Source organism: Callorhinus ursinus, unplaced genomic scaffold, assembly GCF_003265705.2.
Source record: "Callorhinus ursinus isolate GAN/ISIS: 27379988/994484 unplaced genomic scaffold, GSC_fseal_2.0 scaffold98, whole genome shotgun sequence".
Taxonomy (NCBI): Eukaryota; Metazoa; Chordata; class Mammalia; order Carnivora; family Otariidae; genus Callorhinus; species Callorhinus ursinus.
The window spans coordinates 803,389-825,952 of NW_027397160.1; the positions used below are offsets into that span (position 1 = coordinate 803,389).

General features: G+C 38.5%; 1 protein-coding gene across 11 annotated transcripts in view; it reads left to right on the plus strand.

Moving 5' to 3' along the window:
- Window positions 1-22,564, plus strand: part of PCBP3 (poly(rC) binding protein 3) — a 261,323-nt gene that overhangs the window by 753 nt on the left and 238,006 nt on the right. The window lies entirely within an intron of this gene.

Sequence of the window (22,564 nt, forward strand, 5' to 3'; positions counted from 1 at the left end):
CTGGGCGCGGCGCCTCCGCGGCGAGGGGCGCGGGCGGCGGGACCTCCCGGGGCTCCCCGGCGCGCGGGCGGCGGTGCGCGGCCGCGGGGGCGGCGGGGGCACGCGGCGGGGCTTGCGTGTCGCTGCTGCTGCTGCGGGGTCGGGAGCGTGGTGCCGGGTCCTCCCGAATTGGAAAGTCGGCCGAAAGTGCGCTGTCGGGCGGCCCGGGTTTGCGCGTCCTCCTCCTGCCTTTCTGGAGCGCAGCGCGGGCTTCGGAGCGCCCGCGGCTCCGCCGTGAGCTCACGGCGGCCGGTCGCCGGCGGGGTTGGCGGCGTGCGGCGCTCCGGGGGGGCCGTCGGGCGGCGCGGCTGGACCCTGGACGGCGACACACGCACCCTGCCGTGCCGGCCGTTCCCGTGGCGCGGGCCCTCGCCGCTGCCCGCGGGCCTCGGCTGCGTCCGGGGGCCCCCGCCGCTCCCTGCGGGCCTCGGCTGCGTCCGGGGGGACTCGCCGCTCCCTGCGGGCCTCGGCTGCGTCCGGGGGCCCCCGCCGCTCCCTGCGGGCCTCGGCTGCGTCCGCGGGGAGTGGGGCCCCTGGTCCGCGCTTTGGCCTTGGCTTAGATGTTGGCCGCAGGTGTGCGTCCCCCCGACGGGAACCGATGCCCGGCCCCGCCGTGCGCAGAACGGCGCCTCGTCTTCAGGCGTCTCAGAGACACCGCTGCGGGGCGGAGAGACTGTGCGCAGCCCAGCGGCCCCCCGGACGGGCGGCGGACGGGAAGGGGGAAGACCTCGCCCAGCCTCCCATCACAGCAGCTGGAGAAGTTGCGGCTGGCGTTTTCAGACTCGGAGATCCACCCGCGGTCCCGGGGTCTTCAGAGGCGCGTGCGCTCCCTGCCGCGCCGATGCTCCCGAGCACTGCTGTTGCGAGCACTCGTACGTAGATGCTGCTGTCTGTACAGTGCGAGTTCATTGCCGGTGTTTTGGAACTTACATGACTTCAGTATATTCTTAGCTGATACTCAGTATTTTAAGGTTTTGAAAAAGCTTTGATGGTAAAAGGAGGAAAGTTGTGTCCCTCTCACTGAAAAGATTGGGCATCCGGTGTAGAATTCAGGGCTTTGTGACTGGTGTTGCTGGAGGTAATGCTGATTAGTGGTGATACTGGACCTCAGAATATCACTTTCCCAGATACCTTTATTAATACTCAGCATTGGAGAAGATATACAACTTTGTGATTATATTTTTAAGGTAATTAGGTGAAAATTTCAACACATGGGTTCATTTGGCCAGATGTTTAAAAGGAAGTTATCTTTTTCCTTGTTGTTGCAGAGAGGCTGAGAGCAGGCTGTGTCGTGAGGTCCTTGAAACAATGTAGCCATTCAAGGCTGGATGTTGTGTTTCAGTTTGAACAGTTTCATTCCTGGAGGTGTAGCCAGCTCCTGGACTGGTTGCCATGTGTCAATGGCAAAGTCGTTCCTATTTTCACAGAAACCTCAGGGCTTTACTGTAACAGAGATCACTGAAGCAGATCTTGGTAGATGGGAATTGTACATCCCTTTGGTGAAGCCTGGTCCTTGTTGGCCAGAACAAAGAAAAATACCCTCTAATGTATTCGAATCAGTCCCAACTTAAACATTGCAATGAATACTGTAGTTTTGGGGGCGGCCAGGCTATGTCTGAGCTCTCAGCCCTGGTAGCTGGGACTGCCGCAAGGTTGTGTGCCCGCTGTCCATGGTGCTGAACACAGGTCCTCTTTTTCAGTTTCTTTGTCTTAAATTTCCTTTCCAGTGTGAGAGGGTTTTTTGGAGTATGTTCACGTGAGGTGATGAGCACTAGGTGTTATACGCAACTGATGAATTGTTGAACACTGTATCTGAAACTAATGATGTACTATGTGTTGACTAATTGCATTCAAATTAAAAAAATAAAATCATTCTCAAAATTTACACATTTAAAGAAAAGTTGAACAGTTGAGCAGGGAAGTTCTGTTGAGTCTGAATGGAAGCATTTCTTTTAAAAACTCAAGCCATGTTGTTGTCTCTTTTTTTCAAGTGGATAATTGTGTCGACTCAACATTTCCTTTCCTTCACTTAGTCTCAGCATGTGGGAATTTTCTTGCTGTAGTATGGACATCAAGTAACAAATCATTGAAATTAAATGGGATCCTGTTTCCTTAAACAACCACCCTCTTAAAAATGTGCTCTTTATTGTAATGTATACATATATTTGTACATAGAGGCAATTTGTTTTTCCCTAAACAAGGTCAGTTGTAGCACCCCTCACACTCATGTGGTGCTTTTCAGCCTTCGCAGAAAGGGGCTGGAACCCTCTGCGTATGTGGTAGGGCTGTTGGGCAGTTGTCAGTTGCCAGGCATTTCTGCTGTGTTGGAGCAACATCTACTCTCTTTTCTATAATTTTGAGGAAATCTTTGTAAATCATTTTAGATAAATTCTTTATTCTCTTGAGGTTAATTTTTGTCAGTTCCTTTAGAATTGCCCCACAGTTTAGCAATAAGAAATAATGGGTACAGAGATTCTTCCACATGATTGTAAATTGTGCATCAAACTATGCAGTGAATTGTTAAGGTGTTTTTGCTATGAGCATCTGAACTAGTTCTTTGGCCCCATCAGCTGTGCACTTAACTCACATTACTCTGTGAAAGAGTAACCTGTTTTGTTGAGGGAAACCCAGGGCAGCTTCTTTCTGCCTCCTCTAAACTTCAGAAATACTCTCTTGAGTGCCCACTCTTTGCCTGGCCCTGTGCTGTGATTTGAAAACCCACAGGGGAAGGAGACGTAGTATTTACCATGGAAGGGCTCTACTTTGGACTGACAAAAGGACATGTAAATTGATGGTTACAGGGGGCCACACTGAGTGCTGCAATTTGGATACACAGAAAGTTGGGTTGGTGTGTTGAAGTGGGGTAATTCATTTAGGCTGGGAATCAGGGAAGGCTTCAGAAAGGAGGTGGCCTTGGGCTGAGACCTGAAGGGCGAATTGTAATTGGGCATGGATGGGTCTAAAATTGATTACAAAAAGACCAGAAGGTTGATGTAACTGGAGAACAGAATGTGTGGTGGTGAAGGTTGGATGGCATTGTGAAAGTGTTGGAACTCAGAGGTGTGGGGGAGAGTTGACTGGAGGTGGTGTGGCAGGCAGAATAATGGTCTCCCAAAGCTCTCCACGTTCTAATCACCAGAACCTATGGATATGTTATGTTACATGGCAAGGAGAATTTAAGGTAATAGATGGAATGAAAGTTGCTACTCAGCTGATTTTAAAACAAGGAGATGATTATTCGGGATTTCCCTGGGTGGGCCCAAACTAATCAGAGGGTCCTTAAATATGGAAGAGGGAGGCAGAAGAGCTAGTGTCAGAATGATGTGAAATGAGGAAGAGGACCCGTCATTGCTGGCTTAGAAGATGGAAGGGGTTACAAGACAAGGAATGTGGGCAAGCTCTAGAAGCAGGAAAACGTGGGAAAATGGATACTCACCCAGAGCCTCTTGAAGGGAACACAGCCCTGCCCACACCTTGATTCTAGCCCAGTAAGATCTTGTGTCTGACTTCTGACCTCCAGAACTGAAAGATAATTAATTTCTGTTATGTTAAGCCACTAAGTTTGTGGACGTTTGTTAGAGCAGCCATAGGAACCTGACACAAGTTGGAACTGTTCTAGAAAGTTTTACCTGGCGAAGTTTAAAGAGGAAATTACATGATCAGATATAGGCAGTAGAACACAAAATGATGTAGCTGCTGTTGGGAAGAAGTTGCCCCAGGTAAGCTTGGTTCTGATGCTTACTTTCATCTCCTGGGCAGACTGGCATTTAATACTCTTTCCTGGCCTAACTCCCATCTGAAGTCTTTCTCCTAGCAGTCTGTCTAATCTCTACCCTTGCTTACTGCCGCTTCCTGCTGACCCACCTTTTCTCTGTGCTGGGCACTCAGGTCTACATGTACAAGTGGGATTGTAGGGGTCATAGGGTGGGCCAATTCCAGTCTCAGGCCTGTCGTCAAAATATTTTCCAAAGGTTTATTTCTTCACAGCCTCTCTAATCCCTTGCATCTTCAGATGTTTTAATTGTTGTTAGTCAACTTGTATGAAATATCTCACTGTTTAATTTACATTTTCTTGATTACTAGTAAGTGTGAGGATTTTTTATCCATTTAGGGGCCACTTAGGTTTCCTCTTCTATAAATTGTATTTGTGTATTGTTTGTCCATTTGTTACCTGGGTTGTCCTTTTTACTGCTTTTTAGAAGTCCTTTATATATTCTGGATTCTATTTATGCTTATTTTTTTATCCTTTTAAAAATGCTGTTTTGATGAACAGATGTTTAATTTTAATGTAGTCAAATTTATTAATCTTTTCCTTATGGTTTGTGGTTATTGAGTCTTATTTAAGAAATTCTTTGCTACCCCAAGGTCATAGGGTATTCTCATCTTTATAAAAAATTGAATGTTTGCTTTTTATATTCTACTTGGAACTTCTTTTTGTGTGAGGTGTGAGGTAGAGATATAATTTTAGAACTTTTCCAAATGCATAACCAATTGTATCAGTACTATTTATTGAATAGCATCCTTACCCCAATGATCTGCAGTGCTTCCTTTGAAACACAAAATTTTACAAACATGTGGATCTGTTTCTGATTTCTCCATGTAAATAATGATAATTTCATTTCTTCCTTCCTAGCCTTTAGGTCTTTTATTTATCTCTTGTCTTATTTTCATTGTTTGGACACTAGACAAAGTTGCATAGAATGATAAGGCTATGCTAATACTGTTTTACACTTTAAAGGCAATACTTTTAGAGCCTTAAATATGAAGTTTGCTCCTGTTTTTTGGTAGATTCCTTTTATTAGATTAAGGATGGTTTCCTCTGCTAATAGTTTGATAAAAGATTTTAAAAACACCATTAATAGATTTTGAATGTTAACAAATGATTTTCTTTACCTACTTAGATGATTTTATGTTTTTTCTTTTTTAAATTGTGACTGATGGGGCGTCTGGGTGGCTCAGTCAATTAAACGTCTGCCTTTGGCTTAGGTCATGATCCCGGGGTCCTGGGATCACCCCGCATGGGGCTCCCTACTCAGCGGGGAGCCTGCTTCTCCCTCTCCCTCTGCCTGCTGCTCCCCCTGCTGGTGCGCGCGCTCTCTCTCTCTCTCTCTCTCTTTCTCTCTCTCTCTGTCTCTGTCAAATAAGTAAATAAAATCTTTAAATAAAATAAAAGAAAAAGAAAAAAATAAATTGTGACTCAGATGAAATATCTTAATCTTTTACTTTTAAGCCATCATTGATTTCTTGGGATAAACGTTACCTTGTCATGACAGACTATTTTAAAAAATTATTATTGGATCCAATATAGTAATATTTCATTTACAGTTTTGGCATATATTTTCGTAAGAAGTATTGACCAATATTAATCTTTTCTTGTGTTGCCCTTATTCAGATTTGGTATCATGGTGATGCTTCATCTTCCCTGTAATAGTTTCTGAAAGGGAAGGATTTTTGTTCCTTGGAAGTTTGGCAAAATTGATTCTTAAATATTCTGGATCTGGATCCTTTTAGAACATGGAGAGTCTTACACCAGCAGTTACCGCTTTAGAAGGGTTGCAGTACCGTTCTTCTCACATTTTGTTGGCCAGGAGGAGTCTTTTTGGCCATACTTAGTTTCAAATGGAGCAGGGAGGTTGAGTCTTCCATGTCCCAGAAGCTCAGGACAAATATTAGTAACATTTAACAAACTATGGAGGTTAATTGATGTCAGTACTGCACAGTTAGCCAAAACTCAAACCGCGTTCCTCTCTAGGTCTTGTTTGAAGTTTTACAAGTGTGCGAGGTCTACAGGTATGTTGGTCATCAGGGGACTGACTAGAATGTGAAACTACCAATATGTTGGTTTATATTTGTTGTGAACAAACCATCCTACTTACTCTCTCCAGAAGCCCACCTTGGAAATTCTGTCTCTCTAGCTCTCCTTATTCTAGCCTCCCTTTCTTATTCTTTCCAGGGATCTAAGTCTTAACTATCCTTCAGGGCTGGCACAGTTCCCACCTCCCTGCTTAAATTCTCTGTGTTAACTCTGACTCATGATGAACTCTCCCTTCACTTCTTACAGTACCATTCTGCTCCAGCTGTGTAGAGAGAGCAGGGTTCAGTTTTGTTTATGGGTAGTCAGTTGATGAGAAGAGCCTTCAGATGCAAGCACATGTTTCCCTCCTTTGCCTGGGCTCTGCCCTGGGAGACTAGATATAGTGGACAGACTGTATGACTGTATGACGATGGCCTCACCATGATCCCCATGATTCATGCCTTTGTATAATCTTTTCCTATTGAAGTAGGACTTGCTTCTAACCAATAGAATATGGAAAAGTAATGGAATGTCACTTCCTTGATTATGTTACGTTATATAAAATTCCATTTTGCTAGAAACTCATTTAGAGATTCTGTTTGGTGGCAGCTATGCTGGGGAAGCCCACATGGCAAGAACTTCAGGTGGCCTCTAGAAGTTGAGGGTGGCCTTTAGGGATAGCCAGTAAGAAGCAGGGGAGCTCAGTCCTACAGCAAAGGAAACAACCTCTACCAATAACCCAAGTGAGCTTGGAAAGGGAATTCTTCCCCCCACTTGAGCTTTCTAATGAGAACATAGCCTGGTCAACACCATGATTGCAGCCTTGTGAGACCCTGGGCGGGGAACCTAGGTAAACCTGCTCAGACTCTTAACTCACAGAAACTGCGAGATAATAAATGTAAATTTTAAGTTGCTCAGTTTGTTATACAGCTGTAGAAAACTAATGTATCAGTTCTTTATTGACCTCCCCTTTACCCTTACTAGAAGTAGATTTGGATTGATGAAGGGTATTTGAATCTAGTTGAGATAAGCAATTTTTAAAAATTATTTTTTGAAACTTTTTTTCTATTTTTGAAAGTGATACAAATGTTTTGTGTAGAAAAATTGAAGCAAGCAGGAAGTATAAAGGACAAAACAAACATTCATAATCTTACTACACGACAATAGCCATTGTGTCTTTCTACCTTTATGTGTGGTATGATATGAATATCCTAAGTTGGGATTCATTCCATAGTGTTTTATGAACAGCTTTCTTTCTTTGTACTAGATAGTGAGAATTTCTTGTGTCATATCATAGTCTTATAAAACATGATTTTAAATGGCTGCATACTATTCCAGTGGATGTCCCAATTGATCGAATATAGTTGGACATTTATGCTGCTTTAAAATATTTATCATCATAAATAATGCTTTGATCAATAATCAATAACCTATACCAAAATCATTGTTTGTATCACTGATAATTTATGAAGGACAGGTTTCTAAAGGCAGAATTATTAGGTCAGAGCTTGTAGATGTTTTTAAACCTTTTGATACTTAACCATCCAGCTTGCAATGTTTCTTTTTTTTTAAGATTTTATGTATTTACTCTATTTTAGAGAGAGAGTGCAAGCTGGGGGGAGAGAAGGGGGAGAGGGAGAGAATCTCAAGCAGACTCACGGAGCCCAGTGCAGGACTCAGTCCCACAGCCCTGAGATCACGACCTGAGCCAAAACCAAGAGTCGGACACTTCACTGACTGAGCCACCCAGGTGCCCCCCAGCTTCCAGTGTTTCTAAAAAATGATATAAAGCTCAAACATCTGTTTGTGTAACTCACCAGGTTGGGATAGGACAGAACTATTGATTTTTGAGCATTTTAGGTTCCTGTTTTCTTAACCCTATTTGCAAAGTGCTTTTAAATTATTCATTAAAGTGCAATATGGATTCTGTTTATAGACACATTTGTGTATGAGATCGCTCCCTTAGTGCCTGGGCAAAAAGCCTACGAATTGCTCTTATCACATCCCTACCTTTGTAAATCCGTTTCTGCTCCTATCCATCCTTTCTTTGTTCTCAACCAAATAGAGACACTGAGACACATTAGGTCTTGTAGCCTTGTGATTACTCAAATTAAATGGCTTTTCTGAGCTACCTCTTGCTCTTTTCTTCTTGCCATTTATGAACTAGTTGGCTTCAAAAGTATGAGAGATCAGCAGAAAATTATTAATTTAAAAATATTGAAAATATTTTTCCTGATTCATAAATGAGTATTTATTTAGAAAATTTGCAAAATAAAGATTAGTATCAAAAGCAAAATAAAAGTATTTCATTCTGTCACTCACAGATGACCACTGTATAAACATAACGTGTTCATATTAGCTTATTCTTAGAATATATTGATTAAATTTCAGTGACTAATGTTTTGCCTGAGATTCATGCATTCATGTCTCCGAGTGAAATTGGCCCGTAATTTTCCTTTTCCATAGCTGTTTTCTCTCCAATTTGAGATGACTACTTGGTTTATTAATTTGCAGCTTTTTCCCCCTACTAATATGTGTATTTAAGGTGATACATTTCCTTATAAAATAATGATTCAGTTGTATCATACGGAATTTGATTTGAGGTATTTTCCTTATTGTTTAGTATATACTATACACCAAATTGTGCCCCTCTCAAATACATATGTTGAGCCCTGGCCTCCAATATGATGGTATTGGAGATGGAGCTTTTGGGAGATAATTAAGTTTAGTTGAGGTCATGAGTGTGATGGGATTAGTACTTTATTAGAAGAGACCAGAGAACTTGCTCGTTTTCTCTTTCTTGCCATGTGAGGGTACAGCAGGAAGACAACTATCCACAAGCCAGGAAGAGGCCCCTGACCAGAGCTCTCCCATGCTGGCATTCTGTCTGACCTCAGACTTCCCAGCCCCCAGGACTGTGAGAAATAAATGTCCATTGTTTAAGCCCCTCAGTCTATGGTGTTTTGGTACAGCAGCCCAAGGAGACTAAGGCAGTTATATTTTCTAATTTCCAGTATGATTTTTTAAATTTATAGGTCGTTTAGAAGAATATTTAAAATTTTCCAAACATATGCATATTTTCTTATTCTTTTCCAGCACAATTTCATTGCCCCCAAATCTTGCTCTTTATGATTTTAATTCTTTGAAATTTGCTGATGTGCCTCATGGCCCAGAATATGGACTATAAGTTTTCTCACACATTCCTGTGTGCTTGAAAAGAATTAGGTTCAATGTTCTATACATTCCATTCAGCTAACTTATAACGTACTATTCACATCTTCTGTTTTCTTAGTATTTTTTTTTGTCTGGTGGTTATATCCATTACTAAGATAATTACCCAGTTTCATTATGATTATGGATTTGTCTTATTTCTCTTTGAAGTTCTGTCAATTTTTATCTATATACTTTGAGTCCCTGCTATTAGGGGCATGCAAATATAAAATGGTTATGTCTTCCTGAAGAACTGAGACTTTAATTATTAACAGTGGTTTTCTTTATCTCTAGTAATGAATCTTTGCCTATGGTATCATATGCCAATACGAAAATGGCCATAACAGATTGCTTTAGGCTCATATTTGCATAATATCTTTGTTTTTTTATCATTTTACTTTCAAAACTGTTTTCTGAAACTTTAAGTATGTATCTTGCAAAATAATCAAACAATTAGATTGTTTTTCATCCAGTCTGATAATTTTTGTCTTTTAACTAGAACATTCAACTCATTTATGTTGAATATAATTAGTAATCTATTTAAGTCTATACTCTTATTATTTATTTCTCTTGTCCCACATGTTCTGTGTTTATTTTTCTATCTTATTTTAAAACAGTATTATGATTTTTAAAAATCATTCAACTTATACTCTCTTCACTTTTTTGGAGGTTATATTTTATTTTTCTTTCTTTTCGTGGTTACTATGTAAATTAAATAATGTGTTATTAACTTATCCAGATAATGCAGTTATACCTGCCTTCTGGACCATGCAGAGATTATAGTGTCATAGAGCACTTGAACTCCATTCACCCTCTCCAGATTTATATGTGCTTATTATCGTGTGTCTTAATTCTGTAAGCTCTTTTTAAACTCTATGAAATACTAATATTAACGGTGTTGTTATTTAATGTACCATCAGTGTTCATTTACATTTATTCACAACTTTGTCCATTTTTTGCTCTTCATTGTTCTCTGACATTTCTGACCTTCATTCTGGGGTTGCTTCCCTTCTGCCTGAAGAGTGAGCCTTCTTTAGAAATTTCTTTATTGCAGGTCAGCTGGTAGTAGATACGCTCCCTGTTTTTTTCTTTCTAAAACTATTTTGATTTCACTTTTATTTAAAAAATTTTTTTAATTTATTTTTTTGTGGGGTGGATATAATTTGCATGCTATAAAATTCACCCTTTTAAAGTTTCTGATTCGGGTGCCTGGGTGGCTCAGTTGGTTAAACAACTGCCTTCAGCTTGGGTCATGATCCCGGGTTCCTGGGATCAAGTCCCACATCTGGCTCCCCCTGCTCTGCGGGGAGCCTGCTTCTCCCTCTCCCTCTGCTGCTCCTCCTGCTTGTGTGCTCTCTCTCTCTCTCACTGTCAAATAAATAAATAAAATCTTAAAAAAATATAAAGTTTCTGATTCATTGGATTTTGGTATATTTACAAGGTTGTGCAACCACTAATGCTACATAATTCCAGAACATTTTCATCACCTTAAAAAGAAACCTCATACCTATTAACAGTAACTCCCCATTCTTCCCTGTCCCAGTCCCTGGCAACCATTAATCTACTTTCTGTCTCTAAGGATTTGCCTATTAGGAACATGTCATATAAATGGAATCATAAATATGTGGCCTTTCATGTCTGGTTTCTTTTACTTAGTATACTATTTCCAAGGTTCATCCATGTTCTATTGTGTATCAGTACTTAATTTTTATGGCTGAATGGTATCACATTGTATGGATATATCACATTTTAGTTCTCCATTCATCAGTACCGTACAGGTAGACATTTGGGTTGTTTCTACTTTTTTGGCTGTTAGGAATTTTGTGCTATGAAAAGTCACGTGTAAGTTTTTGTATACATACATATTTTCAGTTCCTTTGTGTATATACTTAGGAGTGGAATTGCTGGGTCATATAGTAATTGTATGTTTACCTTTTTGAGTAATTGCCAGGCTGTTTTCCAAAGATGTTGCACCTTTTTATATTCTCACCAGCAATGTATGAGGGTCCCAATTTCTTCACACCTTCACTAACACTTGTCATTTTCCAGTTTTTTGATTATAGCCATCCTAGTGGGCGTGAAGTGGTATCTCATTGTGGTATTGATTAGCATTTCCTTAATAACTGATGCTGTTGGTAACCTTTTTGTGTGCTTACTGGCTGTTTGCATGTCTTCTTTGGAGAAATGTCTGTTCAAATCTTTTGACCATTTTTTTATTGGATTGTTTGTCTTATTGTTGAATTGTAAGTTTTGAAATTGGGAAGTGTGAGTCCTCCAACTTTGTTCTTCTGTTGTTTTAGCTATTCCTGGTTCCTTGCATTTCCATATGATTTTTAGGATTAGCTTGTCAATTTCTGCATGAAAGGCAGAAATTCCCTAGAATTTTTATAGGGATTGCATTGAATATGTAGAAAAATTTGAGAGTATTGCCATCTTAACAATGTAAGTCTTCCAGTCCATAAGTATGGAATTCATTAGCTATAATAGTTTTTTAGTGGATTCCTGAGGAGTTTCTATATATGAGATTATATAATATACATATATAGATAATTTTACTTCTTCCTTTCTAATCTGGATGCCTTTTATTTCTGTTTCTTTTATAATTGCCTTGGTTATAGTACAGTGTTGCATTGTCCTGGGGAGGGTGAACATCTTAATCTTGTTCCTGATCTTAGGGGGAGAGCTTTCAGTATTTCACCATTCAGTATGTTGTCAGCTGTGGGCTTTTGAGATGTCCCTTGTTAGTTTGGGAGCTTTCCTTCTATTTTTATTCTGTTAAGTGTTTTTGTCATAAAAGAGTGGTATTGTTGTCAGATGCTTTTTCTGCATCTAAGATGATCATACTTTTTTTGTCCTTCATTTTCTTAATTTTGTGCATTATACCAATTGATATTTGTATGTTGAACCAACCTTGCATTTCCTGGATAAATTCCAGTTGGTCATGGTAGATAATCCTTTTTATATATTGCTGGATTCAGTTTGTTAGTATTTTGGTGAGGATTTTTACATTTAAAATTTTTAAAGACGTTTTTATTTAAATTCTGGTTACCTTACATACAGTATAATATCAGTTTCAGGTGTACTGCGTGGCAATTCAATACTTCCATACCTCACCTGGTAGTCACCACCACAAGTGCACTCCTAATCTCCATCACCCACCCACCTCCCCTCTGGTCACTATCAGTTTGTTCTCTATAGTTAAGAGTCTGTTTCTTGGTTTGCCTCTCTCTCTCTCTTTTTTTGTCCCTTTGCTTGTTTTGTTTCTTAAATTCCACATGAGTGAAGTCATATGGTATTTGTTTTTCTCTGACTTATTTTGCTTAGTATTATACTCTTTAGCTCCATCTGTGTCATTGCAAATGGCAAGATTTCATTCTTTTTTATGGCTGAGTAATATTCCATTGTATATATATCACATCTTCTTTATGCATCATCAGTCAGTGGCCACGTGAGCAGTTTCCATAATTTGTCTATTGTAGATAATGCTGCTGTAAACATTGGTGTGCATCTACCCCTTTGAATTAGTATTTTTTTTTTATTCTTTGGGTAAATACCTAGTAGTGCTATTGCTGGATCATAAGGTAGTTCTATTTTTAACTTTTTGAAGAACTTCCATCATACTGTGTTTTCCACAGTGGCTGCACATTTTCATTCTCATCAACAGTGTAACAGGGTTCCCCTTTCGCCACATCTTGCCAACACCTGTTTCTTGTGTTGTTGATTTTATGCATTCTGACAGGTGTGAGGTGATATCTCATTGTAGTTTTGATTTGCATTTCCCTTATGATGAGTGATGTTGATCATTTTTTGATGTGTCTGTTGGCCGTCTGTATGTCTTCTTTACCCAAAGCAGTTTACACATTTAATGCAATCCCTATAAAAATACCAACAGCATTTTTACAGAGCTAGAACAAACAATCCTAAAATTTGTATAGAACCCACAGAAGAACAGACACTTCTCCAAAGAAGACATACGAATGGCTAACAGACACATGAAAAAATGTTCAACATCATTAGCTGTCAGGGAAATTCAAATCAAAACCACATTGAGATACAACCTTATACCAGTTAAAATGGCAAAAATTAACAAGGCAGGAAACAACAAATGTTGGAGAGGTTGTGGAGAAAGGGGAACCCTCTTACACTGTTGGTGGGAATGCAAGTTTGTACAGCCACTTTGGAAAACAGTATGGAGGTTCCTCAAAAAGTTAAAAATAGAGCTACCCTGTGACCCAGCAATTGTATTACTGGGTATTTACCCCAAAGATACAGAGGTAGTGAAAAGAAGGGACACCTGCACCCCAATGTTCATAGCAGCAACGTCCACAATAGCCAAACTGTGGAAAGAGCCGAGATGCCCTTCAACAGACGAATGGATAAAGAAGATGTGGTCCGTATATACAATGGAAGATTACTCAGCCATCAGAAAGGACGAATACCCCACTTTTACATCCACATGGATGGGACTGGAGGAGATGATGCTAAGTGAAATAAGTCAAGCAGAGAAAGTCAATTATCATATGGTTTCACTTATTTGTGGAACGTAAGGAACAGCATGGAGGACATTGGGAGAAGGAAGGGAAAAATGAAGGGGGGGAATTGGAGGGGGAGACGAACCATGAGAGACTATGGACTCTGAGGAACAACCTGAGGGTTCTAGAGGGGAGGGGGGTGGGGGGATAGGGTAGCCCGGTGATGGGTATTAATGAGGGCACGTATTGCAGTGAGCACTGGGTGTTATATGCAAATAATGAATCATGGAACACTACATCAAGAAGAAAAAAATAAAGGCCTATGGTGAGTCATCACCACAGATGATTTTAATTCTTTATGGGAAAGCTTGTTAAGGAATTTTACTAGGTGAATTTTTGAAAATTTATTCTTATTACGAGTCTGATAAATACCAAATTAGTTTTTATCAACAAATAAAAAAATAAAATAAAATGTAAAACAAAACAAAAACCCCAACCACAGAAGACCTTGAATAGCCAAAGCAATCTTGAAAAAGCAAAGCAAAGCTGGAGGCATCACAATTTCATACTTCAAGTTATATTACAAAGCTGTACTAATCAAAACAGTATGGGACTGACACAAAAATAGACATGTACATAGATCAGTGGAACAGAATAGAAAACCCAGAAACGAACCCACGATTATATGGTCAATTAATCTTTGACAAAGCAGGAAAGAATATCCAATGGGAAAAAGTTTCTTAAACAAGTGGTGTTGGGAAAACTGGACAGCAACAGGCAAAAGAATGAAACTGGACCACTTTCTTGCACTAAACACAAAAATAAATTCAAGATGGGTTAAAGATCTAAATGTGAGACCTGAAACCATAAAAATCCTGGAAAAAAGCACAAGCAGTAATGTCTCTTACATCAGCTGTAGCAACTTCTTTCTAGGTATGTCTCTTAAGGCAAGGGAAACAAAAGCAAAAATAAACTACTGGGACTACAACAAAATAAAAAGTTTCTGCACAGTGAAGGAAACAATCAATAAAACTGAAAAGCAACCTATGGAATAGGAGAAGATATTTGCAAATGATAGATCTGATAAAGGGTTAGTATCCAAAATATGTGAAGAACTTATAAAACTCAACACCCCAAAATTAAATAATTTAATTAAAAAATGGGCAGAAGACATGAATAGACATTTTTCCAAAGAAGGCATTTGTATTCTTAAGGCATATTGGTCTATGTTTTTTTTTTTTTTTCTCTTGTGATTTCTGTGGTTTTGATATCAGGGTAATAATGACCTTATAGAATGCATTGAGAAATGTTCTTTTCTATTTTTTGGAAGAGTCTGTGAGGGATTGGTGTTAATTCTTCTTAAATGTTTGGTAGAATTCACTATTGGAACCATCTGGTCCTGCACTTTTCTTTATGGGAAGTTTCCAATACTAACTCAACGTCTTTACTTGTTTAGGTCTATTCAGATTTTCTGTTTCTTGTTGAATCAGTTTTGATAGTTTGTGTCTTTTCAGGAATTTGTCCACTTTACCTGGGTTATCTAATTTGATAGCAAATAATTATTCATAATATTTCTCTGTAATCCATTTTTATTTCTGTAAGGTTGGTAGTTTCATTTCTGATTTTTACTAATTTAAGTCTTCTCTTTCTTTTCCTTAGTTCAGATAAAGATTTGTCAGTTTCATTGATCTTTTTGAAGAATCATCTTTTGGTTTCATTATTTTTTCTCCATTGCTTTGTATTTTCTATTTCATTTCTTTTTGTTCTAATCTTTGTTTTTTCCTTTCTTCTGTTTGCTTTGGGTTTAGTTTGCTCTAATTCCTTAAGGTGGAAGGTTAAGTTATTGATTTGAGATAGTTCTTCCTTTTTAACATAGGTGTTCATGGCTATACATTCCTAATCATTGCTTTTACTGCCTCTCATAAGTTTTGAATATGTTGTGTTTTAATTTTCAGTCAACTCAATGTATTTCCCATTTCCCTTGTGATTTCTTCTTTGATTCCTTGCTAATTTAGAAGTATGTTCTTTAATTTCCACAAATTCATGAATTTCTTAAGTTTCTACTATTGGCTTCTAATTTCTTTTCCTTGCTGTCAGACAACATACTTATATAGATTTCAATTCTTTTAAATTTTGATGTGATTAAACATCTGATCTGTCCTAAATAATGTTCCATGTGTAGTTTAAAATAATGTATCTTCTGGTTTTTTAATGGAATGCCTTATAGATATCTGTTAGATCTAATTGTTTTATAGTGCTGTTAAAATCTTCTCTTTCCTTGCTAATCTTCTGTCTTGTTGTTCCATCCTGTATTGAACATGGGATATTGAAATCTCCAACCATTATTGTGAATTGTATAATTCTCCTTCAGTTTCTATTAGTTTTTTGTTGCATACATTCTGGGGCTCAGTTTTTAGATACATATATATATATATATAATTGTTATACTTCTTGATGAATCAACCCTTTTGTCATTATAAAATGTCCTTTGTCTCTAGTCACAATTTTTGTCTTAAAGACCATTGTGTCTGATGTTAGTATAGTCACCCCATCTCTCTTTTGGTTATTGTTTAGATGGTATACATGTTTTCATCCTTTCACTTTTAACTTGTTTGTGTCTTTGAATTTAAGAGTGTCTCTTGTATACTGCCTATGTATAACTGGATCATGTTTTTGTTTTTGTTTTAAGCAGCATAATAGCCAAAGTATGGGAAACATCTCAAGTGACCATTGACTGATGAATAGATAAAGAAGATGTGATATATATATACAATGGAATATTACTCAGCCATAAAAAAGAATGACATTGGGGCACCTGGGTGGCTCAGTCGTTTAAGCTTCTGCCTTTGGCTCAGGTCATGGTCTCAGGGTCCTGGGATAGAGCCCTGCATTGGGCTCCCTGCTCAGTGGGGAGCCTGCTTCTCCCTCTGCCACTCCCCCTGCTTGTGCTCTCTCTCTGTCAAATAAATAAATAAAATCTAAAAAAAAAAGAAACAAATTAAAAAAAAAGAATGACATCTGGCATTTGCAACAATATGGATGGAGCTAGAGAGTATTATGCTAATGAAATAAGTCAGTCAGGAAAGACAAATACTCTATGATTTCACTCATATGTGGAATTTAATAAACAAAACAAATGAGCAAACCAAGAAATGGACTCTTAACTATAGAGAATAAACTGATGGTGACCAGAGGGGAGAGGGGTGGGGGTATGGGAGAAATAGGTGATGGGGATTAAGGAGGATACTTGTGATGAATTCCGGGTATTGTAAGGAAGTGTTGAATCACTACATTGTACACCTGAAACTAATATTATACTATATGTTGACTAACTGGAATTCAAATAAAAACTTAAAAAAACCCATCAACACAATTTCTGCCTTTAAGTTGGAATGTTTAATCCATTTACATTTAATGCAATTCTGATAGGATTTATTCCTGCCATTTTGCTATTTTTTTCTATATGTCATGTCTCTTGTTTTCTGTCCTTCATTACTACTTTTTGTATTAAATAGATATTTTTTAGTGTGCAATTTTAATTTGTTATTTATTTTGCTATTTTTTGTTAGTTATTTTCTTTCGGGTTACATGGGGCTTCTTAGTATTAGCAACTTGTAACAGTTTAGTTTGGATTCATACTGATTTAATATCAGTGGTACATCAAAACTTTGCTTCTGTATATCTCCATTCCTCTCCCACTTTGTGCTATATTCGTGTTGTCATACAAAGTATATCTTTATACATTCTGTGCACATCAACACAGATTTATAATTATTGCCCTGTGTAGTTTTCTTTTGTTTAAGATAGGAGAAAACTTACAAATATTATATTTATGCTGTCTTTTCTACTTACTTCTGTATTTACCTTTACTGGTGTTCTTTATTTCTTCACCTGGATTTGAGGTACTGTCTAGGATCCTGGCATGTTAGCCTGGAGTCCATTTAGTATTTCCTGTAGGGCAGGTTTTCTAGAAGCTTATTCTGTCAGTTTTTGTTGTCTGAAGATGTCTTAATTTCTCCTTTGCTTTTGAAGGGTAATTTTGCTGGATGTAGAATTCTTGTTTGACAGTCTTTGTCTTTTATAATTTTGAATATGTCATCCCACAACCTTCTAGTTACCACAGTTTCTGATGAGAAATCAGCTATTACTTTTATTGAGGATTTCTTTCAAATGATGAGCTGCTTTTCTTGCTGCTGTCAAGATTCTCTCTTTGTCTCTGTGTTTGAATAGCTTGATTATGATGTGTCTAGGTATGGTCATCTTGGAGTTTATTCTTAGAGTTCATTGAGTTTCTTGGATGTGTAATTTTTTTCCCCCCAAAATCTGGGAAGTTTTTTTTAGCTATTATCTCTTCAAATATATCCCCTTCTCTCTCTTTTCTCCTTCTGAAATTTATACCCCTTTCTCTCTTTTTTCTCCTTCTGAAACTTTTGTTATACAAATTTAGTATGCTTGATGGTGTCCCACAGGTCTCTGAGGCTCTGTTCTTTTCTCCTTTTTGTAAGGAAGACTTTATTCACTTTATACAATGGGCTGTATTATAGGGGAGAGATATTGGGCTCAATACCTGCTCTGTTCATTTTTCTTCTTACTTTTTACTTTCTGTTCCTTAGACTGGAAATTTTCAGTTGACCTATCTTCAAGTTCTCCAGTTTGTTCTTGACTGCTCAAATATGCTGTTTAATATTTCCAGTGAATTTGTCATTTCAGTTACTATACTTTTTAGTTCGGAATTTTTATTTAGCTCCTTTTTATATTCTGTCTCTTTATTAGTAGTCTCTACTTGATGAGACACCATTGTCATACTTAATCTTTTAGATGTGGTTTCCTTTAGTTCTTTGAACATATTTAAAATAGGTTACATATAGTCTTTCTCTTGTAAGTCCAATGTCAGTGCTTCCTTAGGGGCAGTTTCTATTGATTGCTTTTTCCCTGTTTATGGGCCATATTGCCTGTCTCTTTCTCTGTCTCTCTGTCTCTGTCTGTCTCTCTCTGTCTTGTGTGTCTCATAATGACTTGTCAAAAACTAAACATTTTAAATAATACATGTGGCAACTCTGAAAATTTGATTCTCCTTTCTCCCCTGGGATTTTTGGTGCCTCTGCTTGTTGTAGTAGTTTTTGTTGTTTTGTTTAGTGACTTTCTTGAACTAACTCTGCAAAGTCTGTATTCTGTGACATGTATTTCCACTCATTTGTGATCAGCTAAGGATTGGACAGAGATTTCCTTAAATGCCAGGAATCAGTAAGTCTCCTGGACTTTCCCAAGGAGCTCTGTGTGTATATTGGGGTATGCTTCAACATTTAATCAGGCACTTTACAGCTCTGCCTGAGTCTTTTACTTCCCACTTGTACAGAGCCTCAAAGTCAGCCCAGTGTGTGTGCTTATAGTTGTCTCAGGTTTCCTGGGCATTCATATAACCTTGAGTATGTGCACAGCTCTACGTATACGTGTGACCTTCTAGATTTCCAGGAATATGTTGGAGTTCTTCAAATTCCCTATAGGCATCTCATTTTCCACCCTTTTCTATTATGCTCTGGGTTTATGTATTATTTGCCGCACCTGTTGTCTACTGTCTCAGGTAGTTATAAAATGAAACAATTGATTCTAATTGTTTTAACATACACCTCTGAGGAAAATGCTTTTCACACTGGTCTTACTCTGATTCAGGTCAAATAAAGACGTCCTTGCAAGTGGAACTTAATAGCCATGTCAAGTAATGACAGTTCTCCAGGAATAAGGCTTTTGAAAGAGTTCTAATCCTGTTCCGGCCCTTTCTGTGACTGCCAGACTGCTGGTTTTCACTGTCATTGCAAGCTGTTGGGTTTTAAGACAACTATAGAACTGAGGTGGCATTGGGGGAAAATGAGAATAGGGAAAGTTAAAACACTATAAATGTGCTGTTCTTACGGAGATTCAACCGTTTTCCTTTAACAAATGCTCCCCAGATTGCTGTAAGCCTTTGGTTAAATTCCCAGATTTCTGACAAAGTTGAATCTGACAATTTTTGCTATTTTTTTTCATTGCTTTTATGGAAGAGGGGATTTTTGGAGGTCCTTACTTTGCTGTTGTCACTGACATCACCCTCTCACCTTTATTCTTGAAAGACTAATTCCTGTATATTGAATTTCCTGTTGGCGTTATTTTCTTTCAGCCTGTTGGAGTGTCTAGCTTTTGTTTTTTCTGTTCAGATGTCAGTAGTCATTATAACTGCTGTGCCTCTGGAGGTAATCTGTGCATTTCCTATTGCTTCTTTAGGATTTTCTTACAGACCTTAGGTTTCTGTAGTTTCACTGAGTTCCATATATTCCTGCCTATGGTATGTTGGCTTCTTGTATCTGTGGTATGAGGTCTTTCATAAGTCTAGAAAATTCACTGTCATTCTCTTCAGATAATTATTTCCGCTCATCTCCTCTATTCTTTCCTGCTAGGACTCTAATGAAATGTTTATTAGATTTTTCATGATGTATTCTCATGCCCTCTCTTTTGTGTTTCCCAGATTTTGATCTCTCCATGCTTTAGTTTGAGTATTTTCTTCTGACCTAGTTTCCAGTTCATCAGTTCTCCCTTCAGTAGCACCTACTCTGCTAAAAAACCCATTCGGGATTTTTTTACTTTTTAGTTCTAGATTTTCCTTAACAAATTTAAAACTGTGTTACTTTTTATAGCTTCTTAGCTCTCATTTATGTTTTTGGCCATAGTAAGTGTCATTTTTTTTGCTTATTTGTTGTTTTTTCCAATTTTTTAATTGTAGTAAAATATGCATAACAAAATTTAACATCTTAACCATTTTTGAATGTACAGTTTAGTGGCAATGGTATTACATATATTCATAATGTTCATCCATCACCACCATCTATCTCTTTTCTTCTTGTAAAACTCAAATTGTATTCCTATTAAAGACTAACTCCCCATTCTCTCCTCCCCCTTGGCACCCACCATTCTACTTTCTGTCCCTATGATTTTGACTGAGTACTTCATATAAGTGAAATCATATAATATTTGTCTTTTTGTGACTGGCTTATTTCATTTAGTATAATGTCATCAAGGTTCATACATGTCATAACGTGTTAGAATTTCTTCCCTTTTTAATTCTGAATAATATTCCATTTATGTGTATACCACAATTTTCTTATTCATTCATCTGTCAGTGGACACTTGGGTTGCTTCCATGCTTTAGCCATTTTGAAATAATGCTGTTATAAATACGGGTGTACAAATATCTCTTTGAGACCCTGTTTTTAAATCTTTTGAGTTATAACCAGAAGCAGAATTGCTGGATGATATGGTAATCCTATGTTTAATTTTTTGAGGAACCACCATGGTGTTGTCTACGGTAGTGGCACCATTTTACTTACCCATCAACAGTGCACAAGGGAACCAACTTTCTCTACACCCTCGTCAGCACTTGATAATTTCTGTTTCTTTGATACCAGCCACCCTAATGGGTATGAAGTGATATTCATTATCGTTTGGATTAGCATTTCCTTTATGATTAGTAATGTTGAGCATCTCTGTATGTACTTATTGTCCATTGATATATTTTCTTGAGAGAAACATCTATTAACGTCTTTTGCCCATTTTTAAAGGGGTTGTTTGTTTTTGTGTTATTGCAGGTGTAGTTTTTTTAATAGTCTATATTAGGTAATTCTAACTTCTCATGTCTTTGTGGATCTGTTTTTTCTTTTTTTATTTTTTTCTGTGACTTCTTTTATTTCTTACTTGTGGTGTCTTATTTCTTTGCGTGTGCTAGACATTGTATTTGCAGAGTTATTTTGAGGGATAATTTGAGACCTAGGATGATTGTATCATTTTTGGGGAGCTTTTAACTTGTTACCTCTAGGGTTCTTCAGTCTTAAAGAAGCCATCTTAATTCTAAGGCCAACCGTAGATCAGTCTGTGGTTCTTGGGAGGGCTGGTTTGCTTTTCAGGACATCTTACCATTAGGGTTTAGATCTTTGTGGTTCTAACACAAGTTGAGGGCTGGTTTCTGAGAGTCCAATTCATGCTTTTACTCTGTGCCTCTAGCCCCCAATTTCTGGATTATTAAGGGTAATTTCAGCATCTCCCAAATGTTGGGACTTTGCACAGAAAATTTATTTCTCTTTAAAGGAGCAGCCCATTGTGGATGTTCCTCATCAGTGATCAGCTTTCCTCTGCATGATGATTTGGCTCTGGCTCCATATAGTTCTGGTTCTGCCATCCCCTAGGTTGGTAGCATCCTCTAGGGCCTGAACTTCCTTTGTCCAGCTGGCAGATGGGGAGTACAGTGTGGAGGAGACACACAGTTCTTACCCATGTTAGCCTGGACATGATTTGTATCATAACTGTGTATACTGCACTGGTGAGACCTGGTCACATGGCCCCACCTAAATGCAAGTGTGAAATTGGCAAGTGTAGTCGCGGGCGGGCAGCTGTTTGGTGGACAGTCACTTTGTCTCAGTCTTCTTGGCCACGAAAATGCCCATGCACATCCTACTTTTGTAACCATTATACACTCTCCCAGAGGGACAGTCAAGTCCAGGTGTGACTCAGGAGGTTCGGTGACTGAACTAACACACATATTACCTGCTGCTAACCCTGTACAGTAGTGGAGCTGAGCTGGAACAAGTGCAATTAAAACAACCTTCCGTTTTGACAGGGAGGGAATAGAAGATAAATTAGTCCTTAGTCCAGAGCAAGAGTGACACCCCGTGAGCAAGTACTATGAAAGTGTCTGTCATGGGACACCTGGGTGACTTTAGTCAGTTAAGCATCTGCTTTTGGCTCAGGTTGTGATCTCAGGGTCCTAGGAGTGAGCCCTGCGTCGGGCTCCCTGCTCAGCGGGAGTCTGCTTCTCCCTCTCCCTCTGCTCCTCCCTGCAGCTTGTGCTCTCTCTCTCTCTCTCTCACTATCTCAAATAAATAAAATCTTAAAAAGAAAGAAAGAAAGAAAGGAAGAAAGAAAGAAAGAAAGAGAGAGAGAGAGAGAGAGAAAGGAAGGAAGGAAGGAAGGAAGAAAGAAAAGAAAGAAAGAAAGAAAGAAAGAAAGAAAGAAAGAAAGAAAGAAA